General features: G+C 43.9%; 1 long non-coding RNA gene across 1 annotated transcript in view; it reads right to left on the bottom strand.

Annotated features, from left to right (window-relative positions):
• Positions 1-27,155, bottom strand: part of LOC137218069 (uncharacterized) — a 177,066-nt gene that overhangs the window by 45,128 nt on the left and 104,783 nt on the right. Inside the window, exon 4 of the long non-coding RNA XR_010940432.1 lies at positions 1,797-1,878. This is a non-coding gene — a long non-coding RNA (uncharacterized lncRNA). The remainder of the gene's footprint in view (positions 1-1,796; positions 1,879-27,155) is intronic.

Genomic DNA, 27,155 nt, shown 5'->3' with positions numbered 1-27,155 from the left:
GAGATGTGTTTGGTGTTTCCTGAAGCATCTAAAAAACAAAGCAACAGAGCCTAGGGCACTTCCACTTATGGTCCTATAGCTTAGGGAAATTAAAATCAAAAAGACACAGTCACCTCAAAGGTTAGGACGGCTCTGTTTACATGAACCTCATTTACGGTACAAGTTCAATATCGCAGAAAGTGAAAAATGGATAAGGAAGTTGTGGTACTTATGTTTAATGCAATATCACTCAGCAATGAAATCTATGTCATCAGGCCCGTAGGAGCATAATGAGTGGATTCAGGTATGATGATTCTAACTGAAATAAGTCACACAGAAAAAGAAACATCATAAGATATCACTAATACACGGAATGTAAACTTGGCTACACAGGAACTGAATTACAAAACAGAAGAGGGTCTCAAATTTAGAAAACCAACTTATGCTTGCTTAAGGGGAAAGGTGAGTTGGGGTGCTGCATAAAACCAGAGATTGAAATTAGCACAGATAAAGTTCCTTAAGCCAAATATGGAATAGAAAAGAGCTACTCCTTGCTCAATGAAATGGACTCAACACCCCATATTAAACGCCTAAGAATGTACCTGACTAGTAAGTATCTTAACACATATGGATTCCTATCTCTCTGAAAGAGAATCAAGCGTGTGTACAGGGATATAATCGCAGCAGTGATAACATTGGAGAGGTTCGCTGAGCAAATGAAGACGCTTTGAAGTCGTATTGCAGGGTACCCATTCCACGGGTCTCAACTCACCAGGTTTAAGGTATTCTTCCTACAGCTAAAACATGCATGTGGAACTCACAGTATGATCAACCATGTGATCGGGAGACGTGTTCAAATATGTCTCAGTTTTCTTCCCCTGGTACTCGGGTGCAACATTCCAGACGCTTTACTAACACTCTCCCGACTTGGAGAGTCAGTGCCTTTAACCTCCTGTTTGGCCCAGTTTGCCATTTCTGCGGAAGATGAACAGGAATTGGGAGAACCAATTAGAGACTAGCTGGAGGTGTCTGGACGGGCAAATTTAACTCTCATTTCCCACCAGGAAGAGGAATTAACCAAAGGCTCAGCGTGCCGTGCCGGAACCAGATTAGGGCCTGAAGCCATCCTGCGGTGTTTTGGCCAGCTCACAAGAAAGCGAGTTGAAGAAAGGAGCTCAGGGGAACTGTAATTCACAAACCTGCAGAGTTATAAATGACAGCTATTGTCCAAAAATATACTGAAGTAAGGCTGCCAAGAGGACTTGAAAGCGGGGCAGAATTGCAGGAAACCGATTTCAGGAGGTAGACTGGAATTGCATTGAAAGCATAGGAAAAGAGGCAGAACGTAGACAATGATGCACTTGGCCAAAACGGGCGTATGCATTTTTTCCTGAATATATTCAGGAAAAAACGCATACGCCCTTTTTGGACAACTAAGTAAGCTTGCAAAGGAAATCTGCACTACAATGAAGTCTCACTTCCCCCCGGTCAAAAGGGCCATCTGAAAAAAGTGTAAAATCCAGAAAGGCAGGACAGGCCATGGAGAACTGGGTGCCTTGTTATGCTGATGGGTAGGATGAAAATTGCCAACAGCCACTTGGGAGAAGTGTATGGTGTTTCCTGAAACATCTAAAAAACAAAGCAACAGAGCCTAGGGCACTTCCACTTATGGTCCTATAGCTTAGGGAAATTAAAATAAAAAAGACACAGCCACCCCAAAATTTGGGACAGCTCTGTTTACAAGAATCTCGTTTACGGTACAAGTTCAATATCGCAGAAAGTGAAAAATGGATAAAGAAGTTGTGGTACTTACGTACAATGCAATATCACTCAGCAATGAAATCTATGTCATCAGGCCCGTAGCAGCATAATGAGTGGATTCAGGTATGATGATTCTAACTGAAATAAGTCACACAGAAAAAGAAACATCATAAGATATCACTAATACACGGAATGTATACTTGGCTACACAGGAACTGAATTACAAAACAGAACAGGGTCTCAAATTTAGAAAACCAACTTATGCTTGCTTAAGGGGAAAGGTGACTTGGGGTGCTGCATAAAACCAGAGATCGAAATGAGCACAGATAAAGTTCCTTAAGCCAAATATGGAATAGACAAGAGCTACTCCTTGCTCAACGAAATGGACTCAACACCCCATATTAAACGCCTACGAATGTACCTGACTAGTAAGTATCTTAAAACCTATGGATTGCTGTGTCTCCAAAAGAGAATCAAGCGTATGTACAGGGGCATAAACGCAGCAGTGATAGGATTGGAGAGGTTCGGTGAGCAAATGAAGACCCTTTGAAGTCAAAGTGCATAGTACCCATTCCACAGGTCTCAACTCTCCAGGTTTAAGGTATTCTTCCTTCAGCTAAAACATGCATGTGGAACCCAGAGTATGATCAACCATGTGAACGGGAGACGTGTTCAAATATGTCTCAGTTTTCTTCCCCTGGTACTCGGGTGCAACATTCCAGACGCTTTACTAACACTCTCCCCACTTGGAGAGTCAGTCCCTTTAACCTCCTGTTTGGCCCACTTTGCAATTTCTGCGGAAGATGAACAGGAATAGCGAGAACCAATGAGAGACTAGCTGGAGGTGTCTGGACGGGCAAATTTAACTCTCATTTCCCACCAGGAAGAGGAAATAACCAAAGGCTCAGCGTGCCGTGCCGGAACCAGATTAGGGCCTGAAGCCATCCTGCGGTGTTGCGGCCAGCTCACAAGAAAGCGAGTTGAAGAAAGAAGCTCAGGGGCACTGTAATTCACAAACCTGCAGAGTTATAAATGACAGCTATCGTCCAAAAATATACTGAAGTAAGGCTGCCAAGAGGACTTGAAAGCGGGGCAGAATTGCAGGAAACCGATTTCAGGAGTTAAACTGGAATTGCATTGAAAGCATAGGAAAAGAGGCAGAACGTCCACAATGATGCACTTGGCCGAAAAGGGCGTATGCGTTTTTTCCTGAATATATTCAGGAAAAAACGTATACGCCCTTTTTGGCCAACCAAGCAAGCTTGCAAAGGAAATCTGCACTACAATGAAGTCTCACTTCCCCCCGGTCAAAAGGGCCATCTGAAAAAAGTGTAAAATCCAGAAAGGCAGGACAGGCCATGGAGAACTGGGAGCCTTGTTATGCTGATGGGCGGGATGTAAATTGCCAACAGACACTTGGGAGAAGTGTATGGTGTTTCCTGAAACATCTAAAAAACAAAGCAACAGAGCCTAGGGCACTTCCACTTATGGTCCTATAGCTTTGGGAAATTAAAATCAAAAAGACACAGCCACCCCAAAGTTTGGGACGCCTCTGTTTACAAGAACCTCATTTACCATACAAGTTCAGTATCACAGAAAGTGAAAAATGGATAAAGAACTTGTGGTACTTATATACAATGCAGTATCCCTCAGCAATGAAATCTATGTCATCAGGCCCGTAGAAGTATAATGAGTGGATTCAGGTACGATGATTCTAAGTGACATAAGTCACACAGAAAAAGAAACATCATAAGATATCAGTAATACACAGAATGTAAACTTGGTTACACAGGAACTGAATTCCAAAACAGAAGAGGGTCTCAAATTTAGAAAACCAACTTATGCTTGCTTAAGGGGAAAGGTGAGTTGGGGTGCTGCATAAAACCACAGATTGAAATGAGCACAGATAAAGTTCCTTAAGCCAAATATGGAATAGACAAGAGCTACTCCTTGCTCAACGAAATGGACTCAACACCCCATATTAAACGCCTCAGAATGTACCTGACTAGTAAGTATCTTAAAACCTATGGATTGCTATGTCTCCAAAAGAGAATCAAGCGTGTGTACAGGGGCATAAACTCAGCAGTGATAGGATTGGAGAGGTTCGGTGAGCAAATGAAGACCCTTTGAAGTCATATTGCATGGTACCCATTCCACGTGTTTCAACTACCCAGGTTTAAGGTATTCTTCCTTCAGCTAAAACATGCATGTGGAACCCAGAGTATGATCAACCATGTGAACGGGAGACGTGTTCAAATATGTCTCAGTTTTCGTACCCTGGTACTCGGGTGCAACATTCCAGACGCTTTACTAACACTCTCCCGACTTGGAGAGTCAGTCCCTTTAAACTCCTGTATGGCCCAGTTTACAATTTCTGCGGAAGATGTACAGGAATAGCGAAAACCAATGAGAGACTAGCTGGAGGTGTCTGGACGGGCAAATTTAACTCTCATTTCCCACCAGGAAGCGGAATTAACCAAAGGGTCAGCGTGCCGTGCCGGAACCAGATTAGGGCCTGAAGCCATCCTGCGGTGTTGCGGCCAGGTCACAAGAAAGCGAGTTGAAGAAAGGAACTCAGGGGCACTGTAATTCACAAACTTGCAGAGTTATAAATGACAGCTATCGTCCAAAAATATACTGAAGTAAGGCTACCAAGAGGAGTTGAAAGCGGGGCAGAATTGCAGAAAACCGATTTCAGGAGGTAGACTGGAATTGCATTGAAAGCATAGGAAAAGAGGCAGAGCGTCCACAATGATGCACCTGGACAAAAAGGGCGTATGCGTTTTTTCCTGAATATATTCAGGAAAAAACGCATACGCCCTTTTTGGCCAACCAAGCAAGCTTGCAAAGGAAATCTGCACTACAATGAAGTCTCACTTCCCCCCGGTCAAAAGGGCCATCTGAAAAAAGTGTAAAATCCAGAAAGGCAGGACAGGCCATGGAGAACTTGGAGCCTTGTTATGCTGATGGGAGGGATGTAAATTGCCAACAGACACTCGGGAGAAGTGTATGGTGTTTCCTGAAACATCTAAAAAACAAAGCAACAGAGCCTAGGGCACTTCCACTTATGGTCCTATAGCTTAGGGAAATTAAAATCAAAAAGACACAGCCACCCCAAAGTTTGGGACGCCTCTGTTTACAAGAACCTCGTTTACCATACAAGTTCAGTATCACAGAAAGTGAAAAATGGATAAAGAACTTGTGGTACTTATATACAATTCAGTATCCCTCAGCAATGAAATCTATGTCATCAGGCCCGTAGCAGCATAATGAGTGGATTCAGGTACGATGATTCTAACTGAAATAAGTCACACAGAAAAAGAAACATCATAAGATATCAGTAATACACGGAATGTAAACTTGGCTACACAGGAACTGAATTCCAAAACAGAAGAGGGTCTCAAATTTAGAAAACCAACTTATGCTTGCTTAAGGGGAAAGGTGAGTTGGGGTGCTGCATAAAACCACAGATTGAAATGAGCACAGATAAAGTTCCTTAAGCCAAATATGGAATAGACAAGAGCTACTCCTTGCTCAACGAAATGGACTCAACACCCCATATTAAACGCCTAAGAATGTACCTGACTAGTAAGTATCTTAAAACCTATGGATTGCTATGTCTCCGAAAGAGAATCAAGCGTGTGTACAGGGGCATAAACGCAGCAGTGATAGGATTGGAGAGGTTCGGTGAGCAAATGAAGCCCCTTTGAAGTCATATTGCATGGTACCCATTCCACGGGTTTCAACTACCCAGGTTTAAGGTATTCTTCCTTCAGCTAAAACATGCATGTGGAACCTAGAGTATGATCAACCATGTGATCGGGAGACGTGTTCAAATATGTCTCAGTTTTCGTACCCTGGTACTCGGGTGCAACATTCCAGACGCTTTACTAACACTCTCCCGACTTGCAGAGTCAGTCCCTTTAACCTCCTGTTTGGCCCAGTTTGCAATTTCTGCGGAAGATGAACAGGAATAGCGAGAACCAATGAGAGATTAGCTGGAGGTGTCTGGACGGGCAAATTTAACTCTCATTTCCCACCAGGAAGAGGAATTAACCAAAGGCTCAGCATGCCGTCCCGGAACCAGATTAGGGCCTGAAGCCATGCTGCGGTGTCGCGGCCAGCTCACAAGAAAGCGAGTTGAAGAAAGGAGCTCAGGGGCACTGTAATTCACAAACCTGCAGAGTTATAAATGACAGCTATCGTCCAAAAATACACTGAAGTAAGGCTTCCAGGAGGACTTGAAAGTGGGGCAGAATTGCAGGAAACCAATTTCAGGAGGTAGACTGGAATTGCATTGAAAGCATAGGAAAAGAGGCAGAACGTCCACAATGATGCACTTGGCCAAAAAGGGCGTATGCGTTTTTTCCTGAATATATTCAGGAAAAAACGCATATGCCCTTTTTGGCCAACCAAGCAAGCTTGCAAAGGAAATCTGCACTACAATGAAGTCTCACTTCCCCCTGGTCAAAAGGGCCATCTGAAAAAAGTGTAAATTCCAGAAAGGCAGGACAGGCCATGGAGAACTGGGAGCCTTGTTATGCTGATGGGCGGGATGTAAATTGCCAACAGACACTCGGGAGAAGTGTATGGTGTTTCCTGAAACATCTAAAAAACAAAGCAACAAAGCCTAGGGCACTTCCACTTATGGTCCTATAGCTTAGGGAAATTAAAATCAAAAAGACACAGCCACCCCAAAATTTGGGACGCCTCTGTTTACAAGAACCTCGTTTACCGTACAAGTTCAGTATCACAGAAAGTGAAAAATGGATAAAGAACTTGTGGTACTTACGTACAATGCAGTATCACTCAGCAATGAAATCTATGTCATCAGGCCCATAGCAGCATAATGAGTGGATTCAGGTACGATGATTCTAACTGAAATAAGTCACACAGAAAAAGAAACATCATAAGATATCACTAATACATGCAATGTAAACTTGGCTACACAGGAACTGAATTACAGAACAGAACAGGGTCTCAAATTTAGAAAACCAACTTATGCTTGCTTAAGGGGAAAGGTGAGTTGGGGTGCTGCATAAAACCAGAGATTGAAATGAGCACAGATAAAGTTCCTTAAGCCAAATATGGAATAGACAAGAGCTACTCCTTGCTCAACGAAATGGACTCAACACCCCATATTAAACGCCTAAGAATGTACCTGACTAGTAAGTATCTTAAAACCTATGGATTGCTACGTCTCCAAAAGAGAATCAAGCGTGTGTACAGGGGCATAAACGCAGCAGTGATAGGATTGGAGAGGTTCGGTGAGCAAATGAAGACCCTTTGAAGTCATATTGCATGGTACCCATTCCACGGGTCTCAACTCTCCAGGTTTAAGGTATTCTTCCTTCAGCAAAAACATGCATGTGGAACCCAGAGTATGATCAACCGTGTGAACGGGAGACGTGTTCAAATATGTCTCAGTTTTCCTCCCCTGGTACTCGGGTGCAATATTCCAGACGCTTTACTAACACTCTCCCCACTTGGAGAGTCAGCACCTTTAAACTCCTGTTTGGCCCAGTTTGCAATTTCTGCGGAAGATGAACAGGAATAGCGAGAAACAATGAGAGACTAGCTGGATGTGTCTGGACGGGCAAATTTAACTCTCATTTCTCACCAGGAAGAGGAAATAACCAAAGGCTCAGCGTGCTGTGCCGGAACCAGATTAGGGCCTGAAGCCATCCTGCGGTGTTGCGGCCAGCTCACAAGAAAGCGAGTTGAAGAAAGGAGCTCAGGGCCACTGTAATTCACAAACCTGCAGAGATATAAATGACAGCTATCGTCCAAAAATATACTGAAGTAAGGCTGCCAAGAGGACTTGAAAGCGGGGCAGAATTGCAGGAAACCGATTTCAGGAGGTAGACTGGAATTGCATTGAAAGCATAGGAAAAGAGGCAGAACGTCCACAATGATGCACTTGGCCAAAAAGGGCGTATGCGTTTTTTCCTGAATATATTCAGGAAAAAACGCATACGCCCTTTTTGGCCAACCAAGCAAGCTTGCAAAGGAAATCTGCACTACAATGAAGTCTCACTTCCCCCCGGTCAAAAGGGCCATCTGAAAAAAGTGTAAAATCCAGAAAGTCAGGACAGGCCATGGAGAACTGGGAGCCTTGTTATGCTTATGGGCGGGATGTAAATTGCCAAAAGACACTCGGGAGAAGTGTATGGTGTTTCCTGAAATATCTAAAAAACAAAGCAACAGAGCCTAGGGCACTTCCACTTATGGTCCTATAACTTAGGGAAATTAAAATAAAAAAGACAGAGCACCCCAAAGTTTGGGACGCCTCTGTTTACAAGAACCTCGTTTACCGTACAAGTTCAATATCACAGAAAGTGAAAAATGGATAAAGAACTTGTGGTACTTACGTACAATGCAGTATCACTCAGCAATGAAATCTATGTCATCAGGCCCGTAGCAGCATAATGAGTGGATTCAGGTACGATGATTCTACCTGAAATAAGTCACACAGAAAAAGAAACATCATAAGATATCACTAATACACGGAATGTAAACTTGGCTACACAGGAACTGAATTCCAAAACAGAATAGGGTCTCAAATTTAGAAAACCAACTTATGCTTGCTTAAGGGGAAAGGTGAGTTGGGGTGCTGCATAAAACCAGAGATTGAAATGAGCACAGATAAAGTTCCTTAAGCCAAATATGGAATAGACAAGAGCTACTCCTTGCTCAACGAAATGGACTCAACACCCCATATTAAACGCCTAAGAATGTACCTGACTAGTAAGTATCTTAAAACCTATGGATTGCTATGTCTCCGAAAGCGAATCAAGCATGTGTACAGGGGCATAAACGCAGCAGTGATAGGATTGGAGAGGTTCGGTGAGCAAATGAAGACCCTTTGAAGTCATATTGCATGGTACCCATTCCACGGGTTTCAACTACCCAGGTTTAAGGTATTCTTCCTTCAGCTAAAACATGCATGTGGAACCTAGAGTATGATCAACCGTGTGATCGGGAGACGTGTTCAAATATGTCTCAGTTTAAGTACCCTGGTACTCGGGTGCAACATTCCAGATGCTTTACTAACACTCTCCCGACTTGGAGAGTCAGTCCCTTTAACCTCCTGTTTGGCCCAGTTTGCAATTTCTGCGGAAGATGAACAGGAATAGCGAGAACCAATGAGAGACTAGCTGGAGGTGTCTGGACGGGCAAATTTAACTCTCATTTCCCACCAGGAAGAGGAATTAACCAAAGGCTCAGCGTGCCGTGCCGGAACCAGATTAGGGCCTGAAGCCATCCTGTGGTGTTGCGGCCTGGTCACAAGAAAGCGAGTTGAAGAAAGGAGCTCAGGAGCACTGTAATTCACAAACCTGCAGAGTTATAAATGACAGCTATCGTCCAAAAATATACTGAAGTAAGGCTGCCAAGAGGACTTGAAAGCAGGGCAGAATTGCAGGAAACCGATTTCAGGAGGTAGACTGGAATTGCATTGAAAGCATAGGAAAAGAGGCAGAACGTCCACAATGATGCACTTGGCCAAAAAGGGCGTATGCGTTTTTTCCTGAATATATTCAGGAAAAAACGCATACGCCCTTTTTGGCCAACCAAGCAAGCTTGCAAAGGAAATCTACACTACAATGAAGTCTCACTTCCCCCCGGTCCAAAGGGCCATCTGAAAAAAGTGTAAAATCCAGAAAGGCAGGACAGGCCATGGAGAACTGGGAGCCTTGTTATGCTGATGGGAGGGATGTAAATTGCCAACAGACACTCGGGAGAAGTGTATGGTGCTTCCTGAAACATCTAAAAAACAAAGCAACAGAGCCTAGGGCACTTCCACTTATGGTCCTATAGCTTAGGGAAATTAAAATCAAAAAGACACAGCCACCCCAAAGTTTGGGACTGCTCTGTTTACAAGAACCTCGTTTACAGTACAAGTTCAACATCACAGAAAGTGAAAAATGGATAAAGAAGTTGTGGTATTTACTTATAAAGCAATATCACTCAGCAATGAAATCTATGTCATCAGGCCCTTAGCAGCACAATGAGTGGATTCAGGTATGATGATTCTAACTGAAATAAGTCACACAGAAAAAGAAACATCATAAGATATCAGTAATACACGGAATGTAAACTTGGCTACACAGGAACTGAATTACAGAACAGAACAGGGTCTCAAATTTAGAAAACCAACTTATGCTTGCTTAAGGGGAAAGGTGAGTTGGGGTGCTGCATAAAACCAGAGATTAAAATGAGCACAGATAAAGTTCCTTAAGCCAAATATGGAATAGACAAGAGCTACTCCTTGCTCAACGAAATGGACTCAACACCCCATATTAAACGCCTAAGAATGTACCTGACTAGTAAGTATCTTAAAACCTATGGATTGCTATGTCTCCGAAAGCGAATCAAGCATGTGTACAGGGGCATAAACGCAGCAGTGATAGGATTGGAGAGGTTCGGTGAGCAAATGAAGACCCTTTGAAGTCATATTGCATGGTACCCATTCCACGGGTCTCAACTCTCCAGGTTTAAGGTATTCTTCCTTCAGCTAAAACATGCATGTGGAACCCAGAGTATGATCAACCGTGTGAACGGGAGACGTGTTCAAATATGTCTCAGTTTTCCTCCCCTGGTACTCGGGTGCAACATTCCAGACGCTTTACTAACACTCTCCCCACTTGGAGAGTCAGCGCCTTTAACCTCCTGTTTGGCCCAGTTTGCAATTTCTGCGGAAGATGAACAGGAATAGGGAGAACCAATGAGAGACTAGCTGGAGGTGTCTGGACGGGCAAATTTAACTCTCATTTCCCACCAGGAAGAGGAAATAACCAAAGGCTCAGCGTGCCGTGCCGGAACCAGATTAGGGCCTGAAGCCATCCTGTGGTGTTGCGGCCAGCTCACAAGAAAGCGAGTTGAAGAAAGGAGCTCAGGGGCACTGTAATTCACAAACCTGCAGAGTTATAAATGACAGCTATCGTCCAAAAATATACTGAAGTATGGCTGCCAAGAGGACTTGAAAACGGGGCAGAATTGCAGGAAACCGATTTCAGGAGGTAGACTGGAATTGCATTGAAAGCATAGGAAAAGAGGCAGAGCGTCCACAATGATGCACCTGGCCAAAAAGTGCGTATGCGTTTTTTCCTGAATATATTCAGGAAAAAACGCATACGCACTTTTTGGCCAACCAAGCAAGCTTGTAAAGGAAATCTGCACTACAATGAAGTCTCACTTCCCCCCGATCAAAAGGGCCATCTGAAAAAAGTGTAAAATCCAGAAAGGCAGGACAGGCCATGGAGAACTGGGAGCCTTGTTATGCTGATGGGAGGGATGTAAATTGCCAACAGACACTCGGGAGAAGTGTATGGTGTTTCCTGAAACATCTAAAAAACAAAGCAACAGAGCCTAGGGCACTTCCACATATGGTCCTATAGCTTAGGGAAATTAAAATCAAAAAGACACAGCCACCCCAAAGTATGGTACGGCTCTGTTTACAAGAACCTCGTTTACTGTACAAGTTCAACATCGCAGAAAGTGAAAAATGGATAAAGAAGTTGTGGTATTTACTTACAAAGCAATATCACTCAGCAATGAAATCTATGTCATCAGGCCCTTAGCAGCACAATGAGTGGATTCAGGTATGATGATTCTAACTGAAATAAGTCACACAGAAAAAGAAACATCATAAGATATCAGTAATACACGGAATGTAAACTTGGCTACACAGGAACTGAATTACAGAACAGAACAGGGTCTCAAATTTAGAAAACCAACTTATGCTTGCTTAAGGGGAAAGGTGAGTTGGGGTGCTGCATAAAACCAGAGATTGAAATGAGCACAGATAAAGTTCCTTAAGCCAAATATGGAATAGACAAGAGCTACTCCTTGCTCAACGAAATGGACTCAACACCGCATATTAAACGCCTAAGAATGTACCTGACTAGTAAGTATCTTAAAACCTATGGATTGCTATGTCTCCAAAAGAGAATCAAGCATGTGTACAGGGGCATAAACGCAGCAGTGATAGGATTGGAGAGGTTCGGTGAGCAAATGAAGACCCTTTGAAGTCATATTGCATGGTACCCATTCCACGGGTCTCAACTCTCCAGGTTTAAGGTATTCTTCCTTCAGCTAAAACATGCATGTGGAACCCAGAGTATGATCAACCGTGTGAACGGGAGACGTGTTCAACTATGTCTCAGTTTTCTTCCCCTGGTACTCGGGTGCAATATTCCAGACGCTTTACTAACACTCTCCCCACTTGGAGAGTCAGTGCCTTTAACCTCCTGTTTGGCCCAGTTTGCAATTTCTGCGGAAGATGAACAGGAATAGGGAGAACCAATGAGAGACTAGCTGGAGGTGTCTGGACGGGCAAATTTAACTGTCATTTCCCACCAGGAAGAGGAAATAACCAAAGGCTCAGCGTGCCGTGCCGGAACCAGATTAGGGCCTGAAGCCATCCTGCGGTGTTGCGGCCAGCTCACAAGAAAGCGAGTTGAAGAAAGGAGCTCAGGGGCACTGTAATGCATAAACCTGCAGAGTTATAAATGACAGCTATCGTCCAAAAATATACTGAAGTAAGGCTGCCAAGAGGACTTGAAAGCGGAGCAGAATTGCAGGAAACCGATTTCAGGAGGTAGACTGGAATTGCATTGAAAGCATAGGAAAAGAGGCAGAACGTCCACAATGATGCACTTGGCCAAAAAGGGCGTATGCGTTTTTTCCTGAATATATTCAGGTAAAAACGCATACACACTTTTTGGCCAACCAAGCAAGCTTGCAAAGGAAATCTGCACTACAATGAAGTCTCACTTCCCCCCGGTCAAAAGGGCCATCTGAAAAAAGTGTAAAATCCAGAAAGGCAGGACAGGCCATGGAGAACTGGGAGCCTTGTTATGCTGATGGGCGGGATGTAAATTGCCAACAGACACTCGGGAGAAATGTATGGTGTTTCCTGAAACATCTAAAAAACAAAGCAACAGAGCCTAGGGCACTTCCACTTATGGTCCTATAGCTTAGGGAAATTAAAATCAAAAAGACACAGCCACCCCAATGTTTGGAACGGCTCTGTTTACAAGAACCGCGTTTACCGTACAAGTTCAACATCACAGAAAGTGAAAAATGGATAAAGAACTTGTGGTACTTACGTACAATGCAGTATCACTCAGCAATGAAATCTATGTCATCAGGCCCGTAGCAGCATAATGAGTGGATTCAGGTACGATGATTCTAACTGAAATAAGTCACACAGAAAAAGAAACATCATAAGGTATCACTAATACACGGAATGTAAACTTGGCTACAGAGGAACTGAATTCCAAAACAGAACAGGGTCTCAAATTTAGAAAACCAACTTATGCTTGCTTAAGGGGAAAGGTGAGTTGGGGTGCTGCATAAAACCAGAGATTGAAATGAGCACAGATAAAGTTCCTTAAGCCAAATATGGAATAGACAAGAGCTACTCCTTGCTCAACGAAATGGACTCAACACCCCATATTAAACGCCTAAGAATGTACCTGACTAGTAAGTATCTTAAAACCTATGGATTGCTATGTCTCCAAAAGAGAATCAAGCATGCGTACAGGGGCATAAACGCAGCAGTGATAGGATTGGAGAGGTTCGGTGAGCAAATGAAGACCCTTTGAAGTCATATTGCATGGTACCCATTCCACGGGTCTCAACTCTCCAGGTTTAAGGTATTCTTCCTTCAGCAAAAACATGCATGTGGAACCCAGAGTATGATCAACCGTGTGAACGGGAGACGTGTTCAAATATGTCTCAGTTTTCCTTCCCTGGTACTCGGGTGCAACATTCCAGACGCTTTACTAACACTCTCCCCACTTGGAGAGTCAGCGTCTTTAACCTCCTGTTTGGCCCAGTTTGCAATTTCTGCGGAAGATGAACAGGAATAGGGAGAACCAATGAGAGACTAGCTGGATGTGTCTGGACGGGCAAATTTAACTCTCATTTCCCACCAGGAAGAGGAAATAACCAAAGGCTCAGCGTGCCGTGCCGGAACCAGATTAGGGCCTGAAGCCATCCTGCGGTGTTGCGGCCAGGTCACAAGAAAGCGAGTTGAAGAAAGGAGCTCAGGGGCACTGTAATTCACAAACCTGCAGAGATATAAATGACAGCTATCGTCCAAAAATATACTGAAGTAAGGCTGCCAAGAGGACTTGAAAGCGGGGCAGAATTGCAGGAAACCGATTTCAGGAGGTAGACTGGAATTGCATTGAAAGCATAGGAAAAGAGGCAGAACGTCCACAATGATGCACTTGGCCAAAAAGGGCGTATGCGTTTTTTCCTGAATATATTCAGGAAAAAACGCATACGCCCTTTTTGGCCAACCAAGCAAGCTTGCAAAGGAAATCTGCACTACAATGAAGTCTCACTTCCCCCCGGTCAAAAGGGCCATCTGAAAAAAGTGTAAAATGCAGAAAGGCAGGACAGGCCATGGAGAACTGGGAGCCTTGTTATGCTGATGGGAGGGATGTAAATTGCCAACAGACACTCGGGAGAAGTGTATGGTGTTTCCTGAAACATCTAAAAAACAAAGCAACAGAGCCTAGGGCACTTCCACTTATGGTCCTATAGCTTAGGGAAATTAAAATCAAAAAGACACAGCCACCCCAAAGTTTGGGACGCCTCTGTTTACAAGAACCTCGTTTACCGTACAAGTTCAATATCACAGAAAGTGAAAAATGGATAAAGAACTTGTGGTACTTACGTACAATGCAGTATCACTCAGCAATGAAATCTATGTCATCAGGCCCGTAGCAGCATAATGAGTGGATTCAGGTACGATGATTCTAACTGAAATAAGTCACACAGAAAAAGAAACATCATAAGGTATCACTAATACACGGAATGTAAACTTGGCTACAGAGGAACTGAATTCCAAAACAGAACAGGGTCTCAAATTTAGAAAACCAACTTATGCTTGCTTAAGGGGAAAGGTGAGTTGGGGTGCTGCATAAAACCAGAGATTGAAATGAGCACAGATAAAGTTCCTTAAGCCAAATATGGAATAGACAAGAGCTACTCCTTGCTCAACGAAATGGACTCAACTCCCCATATTAAACGCCTAAGAATGTACCTGACTAGTAAGTATCTTAAAACCTATGGATTGCTATGTCTCTGAAAGAGAATCAAGCGTGTGTACAGGGGCATAAACGCAGCAGTGATAGGATTGGAGCGGTTCGGTGAGCAAATGAAGACCCTTTGAAGTCATATTGCATGGTACCCATTCCACGGGTCTCAACTCTCCAGGTTTAAGGTATTCTTCCTTCAGCAAAAACAGGCATGTGGAACCCAGAGTATGATCAACCGTGTGAACGGGAGACGTGTTCAAATATGTCTCAGTTTTCCTTCCCTGGTACTCGGGTGCAACATTCCAGACGCTTTACTAACACTCTCCCCACTTGGAGAGTCAGCGCCTTTAACCTCCTGTTTGGCCCAGTTTGCAATTTCTGCGGAAGATGAACAGGAATAGGGAGAACCAATGAGAGACTAGCTGGATGTGTCTGGACGGGCAAATTTAACTCTCATTTCCCACCAGGAAGAGGAAATAACCAAAGGCTCAGCGTGCCGTGCCGGAACCAGATTAGGGCCTGAAGCCATCCTGCGGTGTTACGGCCAGGTCACAAGAAAGCGAGTTGAAGAAAGGAGCTCAGGGGCACTGTAATTCACAAACCTGCAGAGATATAAATGACAGCTATCGTCCAAAAATATACTGAAGTAAGGCTGCCAAGAGGACTTGAAAGCGGGGCAGAATTGCAGGAAACCGATTTCAGGAGGTAGACTGGAATTGCATTGAAAGCATAGGAAAAGAGGCAGAACGTCCACAATGATGCACTTGGCCAAAAAGGGCGTATGCGTTTTTTCCTGAATATATTCAGGAAAAAACGCATACGCCCTTTTTGGCCAACCAAGCAAGCTTGCAAAGGAAATCTGCACTACAATGAAGACTCACTTCCCCCCGGTCAAAAGGGCCATCTGAAAAAAGTGTAAAATCCAGAAAGGCAGGACAGGCCATGGAGAACTGGGAGCCTTGTTATGCTGATTGGCGGGATGTAAATTGCCAACAGACACTTGGGAGAAGTGTATGGTGTTTCCTGAAACATCTAAAAAACAAAGCAACAGAGCCTAGGGCACTTCCACTTATGGTCCTATAGCTTAGGGAAATTAAAATCAAAAAGACACAGCCACCCCAAAGTTTGGGACACCTCTGTTTACAAGAACCTCGTTTACCGTACAAGTTCAGTATCACAGAAAGTGAAAAATGGATAAAGAACTTGTGGTACTTATGTACAATGCAGTATCACTCAGCAATGAAATCTATGTCATCAGGCCCATAGCAGCATAATGAGTGGATTCAGGTACGATGGTTCTAACTGAAATAAGTCACACAGAAAAAGAAACATCATAAGATATCACTAATACATGGAATGTAAACTTGGCTACACAGGAACTGAATTCCAAAACAGAACAGGGTCTCAAATTTAGAAAACCAACTTATGCTTGCTTAATGGGAAAGGTGAGTTGGGGTGCTGCATAAAACCAGAGATTGAAATGAGCACAGATAAAGTTCCTTAAGCCAAATATGGAATAGACAAGAGCTACTCCTTGCTCAACGAAATGGACTCAACACCCCATATTAAACGCCTAAGAATGTACCTGACTAGTAAGTATCTTAAAACCTATGGATTGCTATGTCTCCAAAAGAGAATCAAGCGTGTGTACAGGGGCATAAACGCAGCAGTGATAGGATTGGAGAGGTTCGGTGAGCAAATGAAGACCCTTTGAAGTCATATTGCATGGTACCCATTCCACGGGTCTCAACTCTCCAGGTTTAAGGTATTCTTCCTTCAGCTAAAACATGCATGTGGAACCCAGAGTATGATCAACCGTGTGAACGGGAGACGTGTTCAAATATGTCTCAGTTTTCCTCCCCTGGTACTCGGGTGCAACATTCCAGACGCTTTACTAACACTCTCCCCACTTGGAGAGTCAGCGCCTTTAACCTCCTGTTTGGCCCAGTTTGCAATTTCTGCGGAAGATGAACAGGAATAGGGAGAACCAATGAGAGACTAGCTGGAGGTGTCTGGACGGGCAAATTTAACTCTCATTTCCCACCAGGAAGAGGAAATAACCAAAGGCTCAGCGTGCCGTGCCGGAACCAGATTAGGGCCTGAAGCCATCCTGCAGTGTTGCGGCCAGCTCAAAAGAAAGCAAGTTGAAGAAAGGCGCTCAGGGGCACTGTAATTCACAAACCTGCAGAGTTATAAATGACAGCTATCGTCCAAAAATATACTGAAGTAAGGCTGCCAAGAGGACTTGAAAGCGGGGCAGAATTGCAGGAAACCGATTTCAGGAGGTAGACTGGAATTGCATTGAAAGCATAGGAAAAGAGGCAGAACGTCCACAATGATGCACTTGGCCAAAAAGGGCGTATGCGTTTTTTCCTGAATATATTCAGGAAAAAACGCATACGCCCTTTTTGGCCAACCAAGCAAGCTTGCAAAGGAAATCTGCACTACAATGAAGTCTCACTTCCCCCCGGTCAAAAGGGCCATCTGAAAAAAGTGTAAAATCCAGAAAGTCAGGACAGGCCATGGAGAACTGGGAGCCTTGTTATGCTGATGGGCGGGATGTAAATTGCCAACAGACACTCGGGAGAAGTGTATGGTGTTTCCTGAAATATCTAAAAAACAAAGCAACAGAGCCTAGGGCACTTCCACTTATGGTCCTATAGCTTAGGGAAATTAAAATCAAAAAGACACAGCCACCCCAAAGTTTGGGACGCCTCTGTTTACAAGAACCTCGTTTACCGTACAAGTTCAATATCACAGAAAGTGAAAAATGGATAAAGAACTTGTGGTACTTACGTACAATGCAGTATCACTCAGCAATGAAATCTATGTCATCAGGCCCGTAGCAGCATAATGAGTGGATTCAGGTACGATGATTCTACCTGAAATAAGTCACACAGAAAAAGAAACATCATAAGATATCACTAATACACGGAATGTAAACTTGGCTACACAGGAACTGAATTCCAAAACAGAACAGGGTCTCAAATTTAGAAAACCAACTTATGCTTGCTTAAGGGGAAAGGTGAGTTGGGGTGCTGCATAAAACCAGAGATTGAAATGAGCACAGATAAAGTTCCTTAAGCCAAATATGGAATAGACAAGAGCTACTCCTTGCTCAATGAAATGGACTCAACACCCCATATTAAACGCCTAAGAATGTACCTGACTAGTAAGTATCTTAAAACCTATGGATTGCTATGTCTCCGAAAGCGAATCAAGCATGTGTACAGGGGCATAAACGCAGCAGTGATAGGATTGGAGAGGTTCGGTGAGCAAATGAAGACCCTTTGAAGTCATATTGCATGGTACCCATTCCACGGGTTTCAACTACCCAGGTTTAAGGTATTCTTCCTTCAGCTAAAACATGCATGTGGAACCTAGAGTATGATCAACCATGTGATCGGGAGACGTGTTCAAATATGTCTCAGTTTTCGTACCCTGGTACTCGGGTGCAACATTCCAGACGGTTTACTAACACTCTCCCCACTTGGAGAGTCAGCGCCTTTAACCTCCTGTTTGGCCCAGTTTGCAATTTCTGCGGAAGATGAACAGGAATAGGGAGAACCAATGAGAGACTAGCTGGAGGTGTCTGGACGGGCAAATTTAACTCTCATTTCCCACCAGGAAGAGGAAATAACCAAAGGCTCAGCGTGCCGTGCCGGAACCAGATTAGGGCCTGAAGCCATCCTGCAGTGTTGCGGCCAGCTCTAAAGAAAGCGAGTTGAAGAAAGGCGCTCAGGGGCACTGTAATGCACAAACCTGCAGAGTTATAAATGACAGCTATCGTCCAAAAATATACTGAAGTAAGGCTGCCAAGAGGACTTGAAAGCGGGGCAGAATTGCAGGAAACCGATTTCAGGAGGTAGACTGGAATTGCATTGAAAGCATAGGAAAAGAGGCAGAACGTCCACAATGATGCACTTGGCCAAAAAGGGCGTATGTGTTTTTTCCTGAATATATTCAGGAAAAAACGCATACGCCCTTTTTGGCCAACCAAGCAAGCTTGCAAAGGAAATCTGCACTACAATGAAGTCTCACTTCCCCCCGGTCAAAAGGGCCATCTGAAAAAAGTGTAAAATCCAGAAAGGCAGGACAGGCCATGGAGAACTGGGAGCCTTGTTATGCTTATGGGCGGGATGTAAATTGCCAACAGACACTCGGGAGAAGTGTATGGTGTTTCCTGAAATATCTAAAAAACAAAGCAACAGAGCCTAGGGCACTTCCACTTATGGTCCTATAGCTTAGGGAAATTAAAATCAAAAAGACACAGCCACCCCAAAGTTTGGGACGCCTCTGTTTACAAGAACCTCGTTTACCGTACAAGTTCAATATCACAGAAAGTGAAAAATGGATAAAGAACTTGTGGTACTTACGTACAAAGCAATATCACTCAGCAATGAAATCTATGTCATCAGGCCCGTAGCAGCATAATGAGTGGATTCAGGTACGATGATTCTACCTGAAATAAGTCACACAGAAAAAGAAACATCATAAGATATCACTAATACACGGAATGTAAACTTGGCTACACAGGAACTGAATTCCAAAACAGAACAGGGTCTCAAATTTAGAAAACCAACTTATGCTTGCTTAAGGGGAAAGGTGAGTTGGGGTGCTGCATAAAACCAGAGATTGAAATGAGCACAGATAAAGTTCCTTAAGCCAAATATGGAATAGACAAGAGCTACTCCTTGCTCAACGAAATGGACTCAACACCCCATATTAAACGCCTAAGAATGTACCTGACTAGTAAGTATCTTAAAACCTATGGATTGCTATGTCTCCGAAAGAGAATCAAGCATGGGTACAGGGGCATAAACGCAGCAGTGATAGGATTGGAGAGGTTCGGTGAGCAAATGAAGACCCTTTGAAGTCATATTGCATGGTACCCATTCCACGGGTTTCAACTACCCAGGTTTAAGGTATTCTTCCTTCAGCTAAAACATGCATGTGGAACCTAGAGTATGATCAACCATGTGATCGGGAGACGTGTTCAAATATGTCTCAGTTTTCGTACCCTGGTACTCGGGTGCAACATTCCAGATGCTTTACTAACACTCTCCCCACTTGGAGAGTCAGCGCCTTTAACCTCCTGTTTGGCCCAGTTTGCAATTTCTGCGGAAGATGAACAGGAATAGGGAGAACCAATGAGAGACTAGCTGGAGGTGTCTGAACGGGCAAATTTAACTCTCATTTCCCACCAGGAAGAGGAAATAACCAAAGGCTCAGCGTGCCGTGCCGGAACCAGATTAGGGCCTGAAGCCATCCTGCGGTGTTGCGGCCAGCTCACAAGAAAGCGAGTTGAAGAAAGGAGCTCAGGGGCACTGTAATTCACAAACCTGCAGAGTTATAAATGACAGCTATCGTCCAAAAATATACTGAAGTAAGGCTGCCAAGAGGACTTGAAAGCGGGGCAGAATTGCAGGAAACCGATTTCAGGAGGTAGACTGGAATTGCATTGAAAGCATAGGAAAAGAGGCGGAACGTCCACAATGATGCACTTGGCCAAAAAGGGCGTATGCGTTTTTTCCTGAATATATTCAGGAAAAAACGCATACGCCCCTTTTGGCCAACCAAGCAAGCTTGCAAAGGAAATCTGCACTACAATGAAGTCTCACTTCCCCCCGGTCAAAAGGGCCATCTGAAAAAAGTGTAAAATCCAGAAAGGCAGGACAGGCCATGGAGAACTGGGAGCCTTGTTATGCTGATGGGCGGGATGTAAATTGCCAACAGACACTCGGGAGAAGTGTATGGTGTTTCCTGAAACATCTAAAAAACACAGCAACAGAGCCTAGGGCACTTCCACTTATGGTCCTATAGCTTAGGAAAATTAAAATCAAAAAGACACAGCCACCCCAAAGTTTGGAACGGCTCTGTTTACAAGAACCTCGTTTACAGTACAAGTTCAACATCGCAGAAAGTGAAAAATGGATAAAGAAGTTGTGGTATTTACTTACAAAGCAATATCACTCAGCAATGAAATCTATGTCATCAGGCCCTTAGCAGCACAATGAGTGGATTCAGGTATGATGATTCTAACTGAAATAAGTCACACAGAAAAAGAAACATCATAAGATATCAGTAATACACGGAATGTAAACTTGGCTACACAGGAACTGAATTACAGAACAGAACAGGGTCTCAAATTTAGAAAACCAACTTATGCTTGCTTAAGGGGAAAGGTGAGTTGGGGTGCTGCATAAAACCGGAGATTGAAATGAGCACAGATAAAGTTCCTTAAGCCAAATATGGAATAGACAAGAGCTACTCCTTGCTCAATGAAATGGACTCAACACCACATATTAAACGCCTAAGAATGTACCTGACTAGTAAGTATCTTAAAACCTATGGATTGCTATGTCTCCGAAAGAGAATCAAGCATGTGTACAGGGGCATAAACGCAGCAGTGATAGGATTGGAGAGGTTCGGTGAGCAAATGAAGACCCTTTGAAGTCATATTTTATGGTACCCATTCCACGGGTTTCAACTACCCAGGTTTAAGGTATTCTTCCTTCAGCTAAAACATGCATGTGGAACCTAGAGTATGATCAACCATGTGATTGGGAGACGTGTTCAAATATGTCTCAGTTTTCGTACCTTGGTACTCGGGTGCAACATTCCAGACGCTTTACTAACACTCTCCCCACTTGGAGAGTCAGTGCCTTTAACATCCTGTTTGGCCCAGTTTGCAATTACTGTGGAAGATGAACAGGAATAGGGAGAACCAATGAGAGACTAGCTGGACGTGTCTGAACGGGCAAATTTAACTCTCATTTCCCACCAGGAAGAGGAATTAACCAAAGGCTCAGCGTGCCGTGCCGGAACCCGATTAGGGCCTGAAGCCATCCTGCGGTGTTGCGGCCAGCTCACAAGAAAGCGAGTTGAAGAAAGGAGCTCAGGGGCACTGTAATTCACAAACCTGCAGAGTTATAAATGACAGCTATCGTCCAAAAATATACTGAAGTAAGGCTGCCAAGAGGACTTGAAAGCGGGGCAGAATTGCAGGAAACCGATTTCAGGAGGTAGAGTGGAATTGCATTGAAAGCATAGGAAAAGAGGCAGAACGTCCACAATGATGCACTTGGCCAAAAAGGGCGTATGCGTTTTTTCCTGAATATATTCAGGAAAAATCGCATACGCCCTTTTTGGCCAACCAAGCAAGCTTGCAAAGGAAATCTGCACTACAATGAAGTCTCACTTCCCCCCGGTCAAAAGGGCCATCTGAAAAAAGTGTAAAATCCAGAAAGGCAGGACAGGCCATGGAGAACTGGGAGCCTTGTTATGCTGATGGGCGGGATGTAAATTGCCAACAGACACTAGGGAGAAGTGTATGGTGTTTCCTGAAACATCTGAAAAACAAAGCAACACAGCCTAGGGCACTTCCACTTATGGTCCTATAGCTTAGGGAAATTAAAATCAAAAAGACACAGCACCCCAAAGTTTGGGACGCCTCTGTTTACAAGAACCTCGTTTACCGTACAAGTTCAGTATCACAGAAATTGAAAAATGGATAAAGAACTTGTGGTACTTACGTACAATGCAGTATCACTCAGCAATGAAATCTATGTCATCAGGCCCATAGCAGCATAATGAGTGGATTCAGGTACGATGATTCTAACTGAAATAAGTCACACAGAAAAAGAAACATCATAAGATATCACTAATACATGCAATGTAAACTTGGCTACACAGGAACTGAATTCCAAAACAGAACAGGGTCTCAAATTTAGAAAACCAACTTATGCTTGCTTAAGGGGAAAGGTGAGTTGGGGTGCTGCATAAAACCAGAGATTGAAATGAGCACAGATAAAGTTCCTTAAGCCAAATATGGAATAGACAAGAGCTACTCCTTGCTCAACGAAATGGACTCAACACCCCATATTAAACGCCTAAGAATGTACCTGACTAGTAAGTATCTTAAAACCTATGGATTACTACGTCTCCAAAAGAGAATCAAGCTTGTGTACAGGGGCATAAACGCAGCAGTGATAGGATTGGAGAGGTTCGGTGAGCAAATGAAGACCCTTTGAAGTCATATTGCATGGTACCCATTCCACGGGTCTCAACTCTCCAGGTTTAAGGTATTCTTCCTTCAGCTAAAACATGCATGTGGAACCCAGAGTATGATCAACCGTGTGAACGGGAGACGTGTTCAACTATGTCTCAGTTTTCTTCCCCTGGTACTCAGGTGCAACATTCCAGACGCTTTACTAACACTCTCCCCACTTGGAGAGCCAGTGCCTTTAACCTCCTGTTTGGCCCAGTTTGCAATTTCTGCGGAAGATGAACAGGAATAGGGAGAACCAATGAGAGACTAGCTGGAGGTGTCTGGACGGGCAAATTTAACTCTCATTTCCCACCAGGAAGTGGAAATAACCAAAGGCTCAGCGTGCCGTGCCGGAACCAGATTAGGGCCTGAAGCCATCCTGCGGTGTTGCGGCCAGCTCACAAGAAAGCGAGTTGAAGAAAGGAGCTCAGGGGCACTGTAATTCACAAACCTGCAGAGTTATAAATGACAGCTATCGTCCAAAAATATACTGAAGTGAGGCTGCCAAGAGGACTTGAAAGCGGGGCAGAATTGCAGGAAACCGATTTCAGGAGGTAGAGTGGAATTGCATTGAAAGCATAGGAAAAGAGGCAGAACGTCCACAATGATGCACTTGGCCAAAAAGGGCGTATGCGTTTTTTCCTGAATATATTCAGGCAAAAACGCATACGCCCTTTTTGGCCAACCAAGCAAGCTTGCAAAGGAAATCTGCACTACAATGAAGTCTCACTTCCCCCCGGTCAAAAGGGCCATCTGAAAAAAGTGTAAACTCCAGAAAGGCAGGACAGGCCATGGAGAACTGGGAGCCTTGTTATGCTGATGGGCGGGATGTAAATTGCAAACAGACACTCGGGAGAAATGTATGGTGTTTCCTGAAACATCTAAAAAACAAAGCAACAGAGCCTAGGGCACTTCCACTTATGGTCCTATAGCTTAGGGAAATTAAAATGAAAAAGACACAGCCACCCCAATGTTTGGAACGGCTCTGTTTACAAGAACCGCGTTTACCGTACAAGTTCAACATCGCAGAAAGTGAAAAATGGATAAAGAAGTTGTGGTATTTACTTACAAAGCAATATCACTCAGCAATGAAATCTATGTCATCAGGCACTTAGCAGCACAATGAGTGGATTCAGGTATGATGATTCTAACTGAAATAAGTCACACAGAAAAAGAAACGTCATAAGATATCAGTAATACACGGAATGTAAACTTGGCTACACAGGAACTGAATTACAGAACAGAACAGGGTCTCAAATTTAGAAAACGAACTTATGCTTGCTTAAGGGGAAAGGTGAGTTGGGGTACTGCATAAAACCAGAGATTGAAATGAGCACAGATAAAGTTCCTTAAGCCAAATATGGAATAGACAAGAGCTAGTCCTTGCTCAACGAAATGGACTCAACACCGCATATTAAATGCCTAAGAATGTACCTGACTAGTAAGTATCTTAAAACCTATGGATTGCTATGTCTCTGAAAGAGAATCAAGCGTGTGTACAGGGGCATAAACGCAGCAGTGATAGGATTGGAGAGGTTCGGTGAGCAAATGAAGACCCTTTGAAGTCATATTGCATAGTACCCATTCCACGGGTTTCAACTACCCAGGTTTAAGGTATTCTTCCTTCAGCTAAAACATGCATGTGGAACCTAGAGTATGATCAACCATGTGATCGGGAGACGTGTTCAAATATGTCTCAGTTTTCGTACCCTGTTATTCGGGTGCAACATTCCAGACGCTTTACTAACACTCTCCCGACTTGGAGAGTCAGTGCCCTTAACCTCCTGTTTGGCCCAGTTGGCAATTTCTGCGCAAGATGAACAGGAATAGCGAGAACCAATGAGAGACTAGCTAGAGGTGTCTGGACGGGCAAATTTAACTCTCATTTCCCACCAGGAAGAGGAATTAACCAAAGGCTCAGCGTGCCGTGCCGGAACCAGATTAGGGCCTGAAGCCATCCTGCGGTGTTGCGGCCAGCTCACAAGAAAGCGAGTTGAAGAAAGGAGCTCAGGGGCACTGTAATTCACAAACCTGCAGAGTTATAAATGACAGCTCTCGTCCAAAAATATACTGAAGTAAGGCTGCCAAGAGGACTTGAAAGCGGGGCAGAATTGCAGGAAACCGATTTCAGGAGGTAGACTGGAATTGCATTGAAAGCATAGGAAAAGAGGCAGAACGTCCACAATGATGCACCTGGCCAAAAAGGGCGTATGCGTTTTTTCCTGAATATATTCAGGAAAAAACGCATACGCCCTTTTTGGCCAACCAAGCAAGCTTGCAAAGGAAATCTGCACTACAATGAAGTCTCACTTCCCCCCGGTCAAAAGGGCCATCTGAAAAAAGTGTAAAATCCAGAAAGGCAGGACAGGCCATGGAGAACTGGGAGCCTTGTTATGCTGATGGGCGGGATGTAAATTGCCAACAGACACTCGGGAGAAGTGTATGGTGTTTCCTGAAACATCTAAAAAACACAGCAACAGAGCCTAGGGCACTTCCACTTATGGTCCTATAGCTTAGGGAAATTAAAATCAAAAAGACACAGCCACCCCAAAGTTTGGGACGCCTCTGTTTACAAGAACCTCGTTTACCGTACAAGTTCAACATCACAGAAAGTGAAAAATGGATAAAGAACTTGTGGTACTTACGTACAATGCAGTATCACTCAGCAATGAAATCTATGTCATCAGGCCCGTAGCAGCATAATGAGTGGATTCAGGTACGATGATTCTAACTGAAATAAGTCACACAGAAAAAGAAACATCATAAGGTATCACTAATACACGGAATGTAAACTTGGCTACAGAGGAACTGAATTCCAAAACAGAACAGGGTCTCAAATTTAGAAAACCAACTTATGCTTGCTTAAGGGGAAAGGTGAGTTGGGGTGCTGCATAAAACCAGAGATTGAAATGAGCACAGATAAAGTTCCTTAAGCCAAATATGGAATAGACAAGAGCTACTCCTTGCTCAACGAAATGGACTCAACACCCCATATTAAACGCCTAAGAATGTACCTGACTAGTAAGTATCTTAAAACCTATGGATTGCTATGTCTCCAAAAGAGAATCAAGCATGCGTACAGGGGCATAAACGCAGCAGTGATAGGATTGGAGAGGTTCGGTGAGCAAATGAAGACCCTTTGAAGTCATATTGCATGGTACCCATTCCACGGGTCTCAACTCTCCAGGTTTAAGGTATTCTTCCTTCAGCAAAAACATGCATGTGGAACCCAGAGTATGATCAACCGTGTGAACGGGAGACGTGTTCAAATATGTCTCAGTTTTCCTTCCCTGGTACTCGGGTGCAACATTCCAGACGCTTTACTAACACTCTCCCCACTTGGAGAGTCAGCGTCTTTAACCTCCTGTTTGGCCCAGTTTGCAATTTCTGCGGAAGATGAACAGGAATAGGGAGAACCAATGAGAGACTAGCTGGATGTGTCTGGACGGGCAAATTTAACTCTCATTTCCCACCAGGAAGAGGAAATAACCAAAGGCTCAGCGTGCCGTGCCGGAACCAGATTAGGGCCTGAAGCCATCCTGCGGTGTTGCGGCCAGGTCACAAGAAAGCGAGTTGAAGAAAGGAGCTCAGGGGCACTGTAATTCACAAACCTGCAGAGATATAAATGACAGCTATCGTCCAAAAATATACTGAAGTAAGGCTGCCAAGAGGACTTGAAAGCGGGGCAGAATTGCAGGAAACCGATTTCAGGAGGTAGACTGGAATTGCATTGAAAGCATAGGAAAAGAGGCAGAACGTCCACAATGATGCACTTGGCCAAAAAGGGCGTATGCGTTTTTTCCTGAATATATTCAGGAAAAAACGCATACGCCCTTTTTGGCCAACCAAGCAAGCTTGCAAAGGAAATCTGCACTACAATGAAGTCTCACTTCCCCCCGGTCAAAAGGGCCATCTGAAAAAAGTGTAAAATGCAGAAAGGCAGGACAGGCCATGGAGAACTGGGAGCCTTGTTATGCTGATGGGAGGGATGTAAATTGCCAACAGACACTCGGGAGAAGTGTATGGTGTTTCCTGAAACATCTAAAAAACAAAGCAACAGAGCCTAGGGCACTTCCACTTATGGTCCTATAGCTTAGGGAAATTAAAATCAAAAAGACACAGCCACCCCAAAGTTTGGGACGCCTCTGTTTACAAGAACCTCGTTTACCGTACAAGTTCAATATCACAGAAAGTGAAAAATGGATAAAGAACTTGTGGTACTTACGTACAATGCAGTATCACTCAGCAATGAAATCTATGTCATCAGGCCCGTAGCAGCATAATGAGTGGATTCAGGTACGATGATTCTA

This window comes from Pseudorca crassidens, unplaced genomic scaffold (assembly GCF_039906515.1).
Source record: "Pseudorca crassidens isolate mPseCra1 unplaced genomic scaffold, mPseCra1.hap1 Scaffold_146, whole genome shotgun sequence".
NCBI lineage: Eukaryota > Metazoa > Chordata > Mammalia > Artiodactyla > Delphinidae > Pseudorca > Pseudorca crassidens.
Note: the sequence above shows the minus strand (reverse complement) of the source record. Positions and strands in the feature narration are given on the sequence as shown.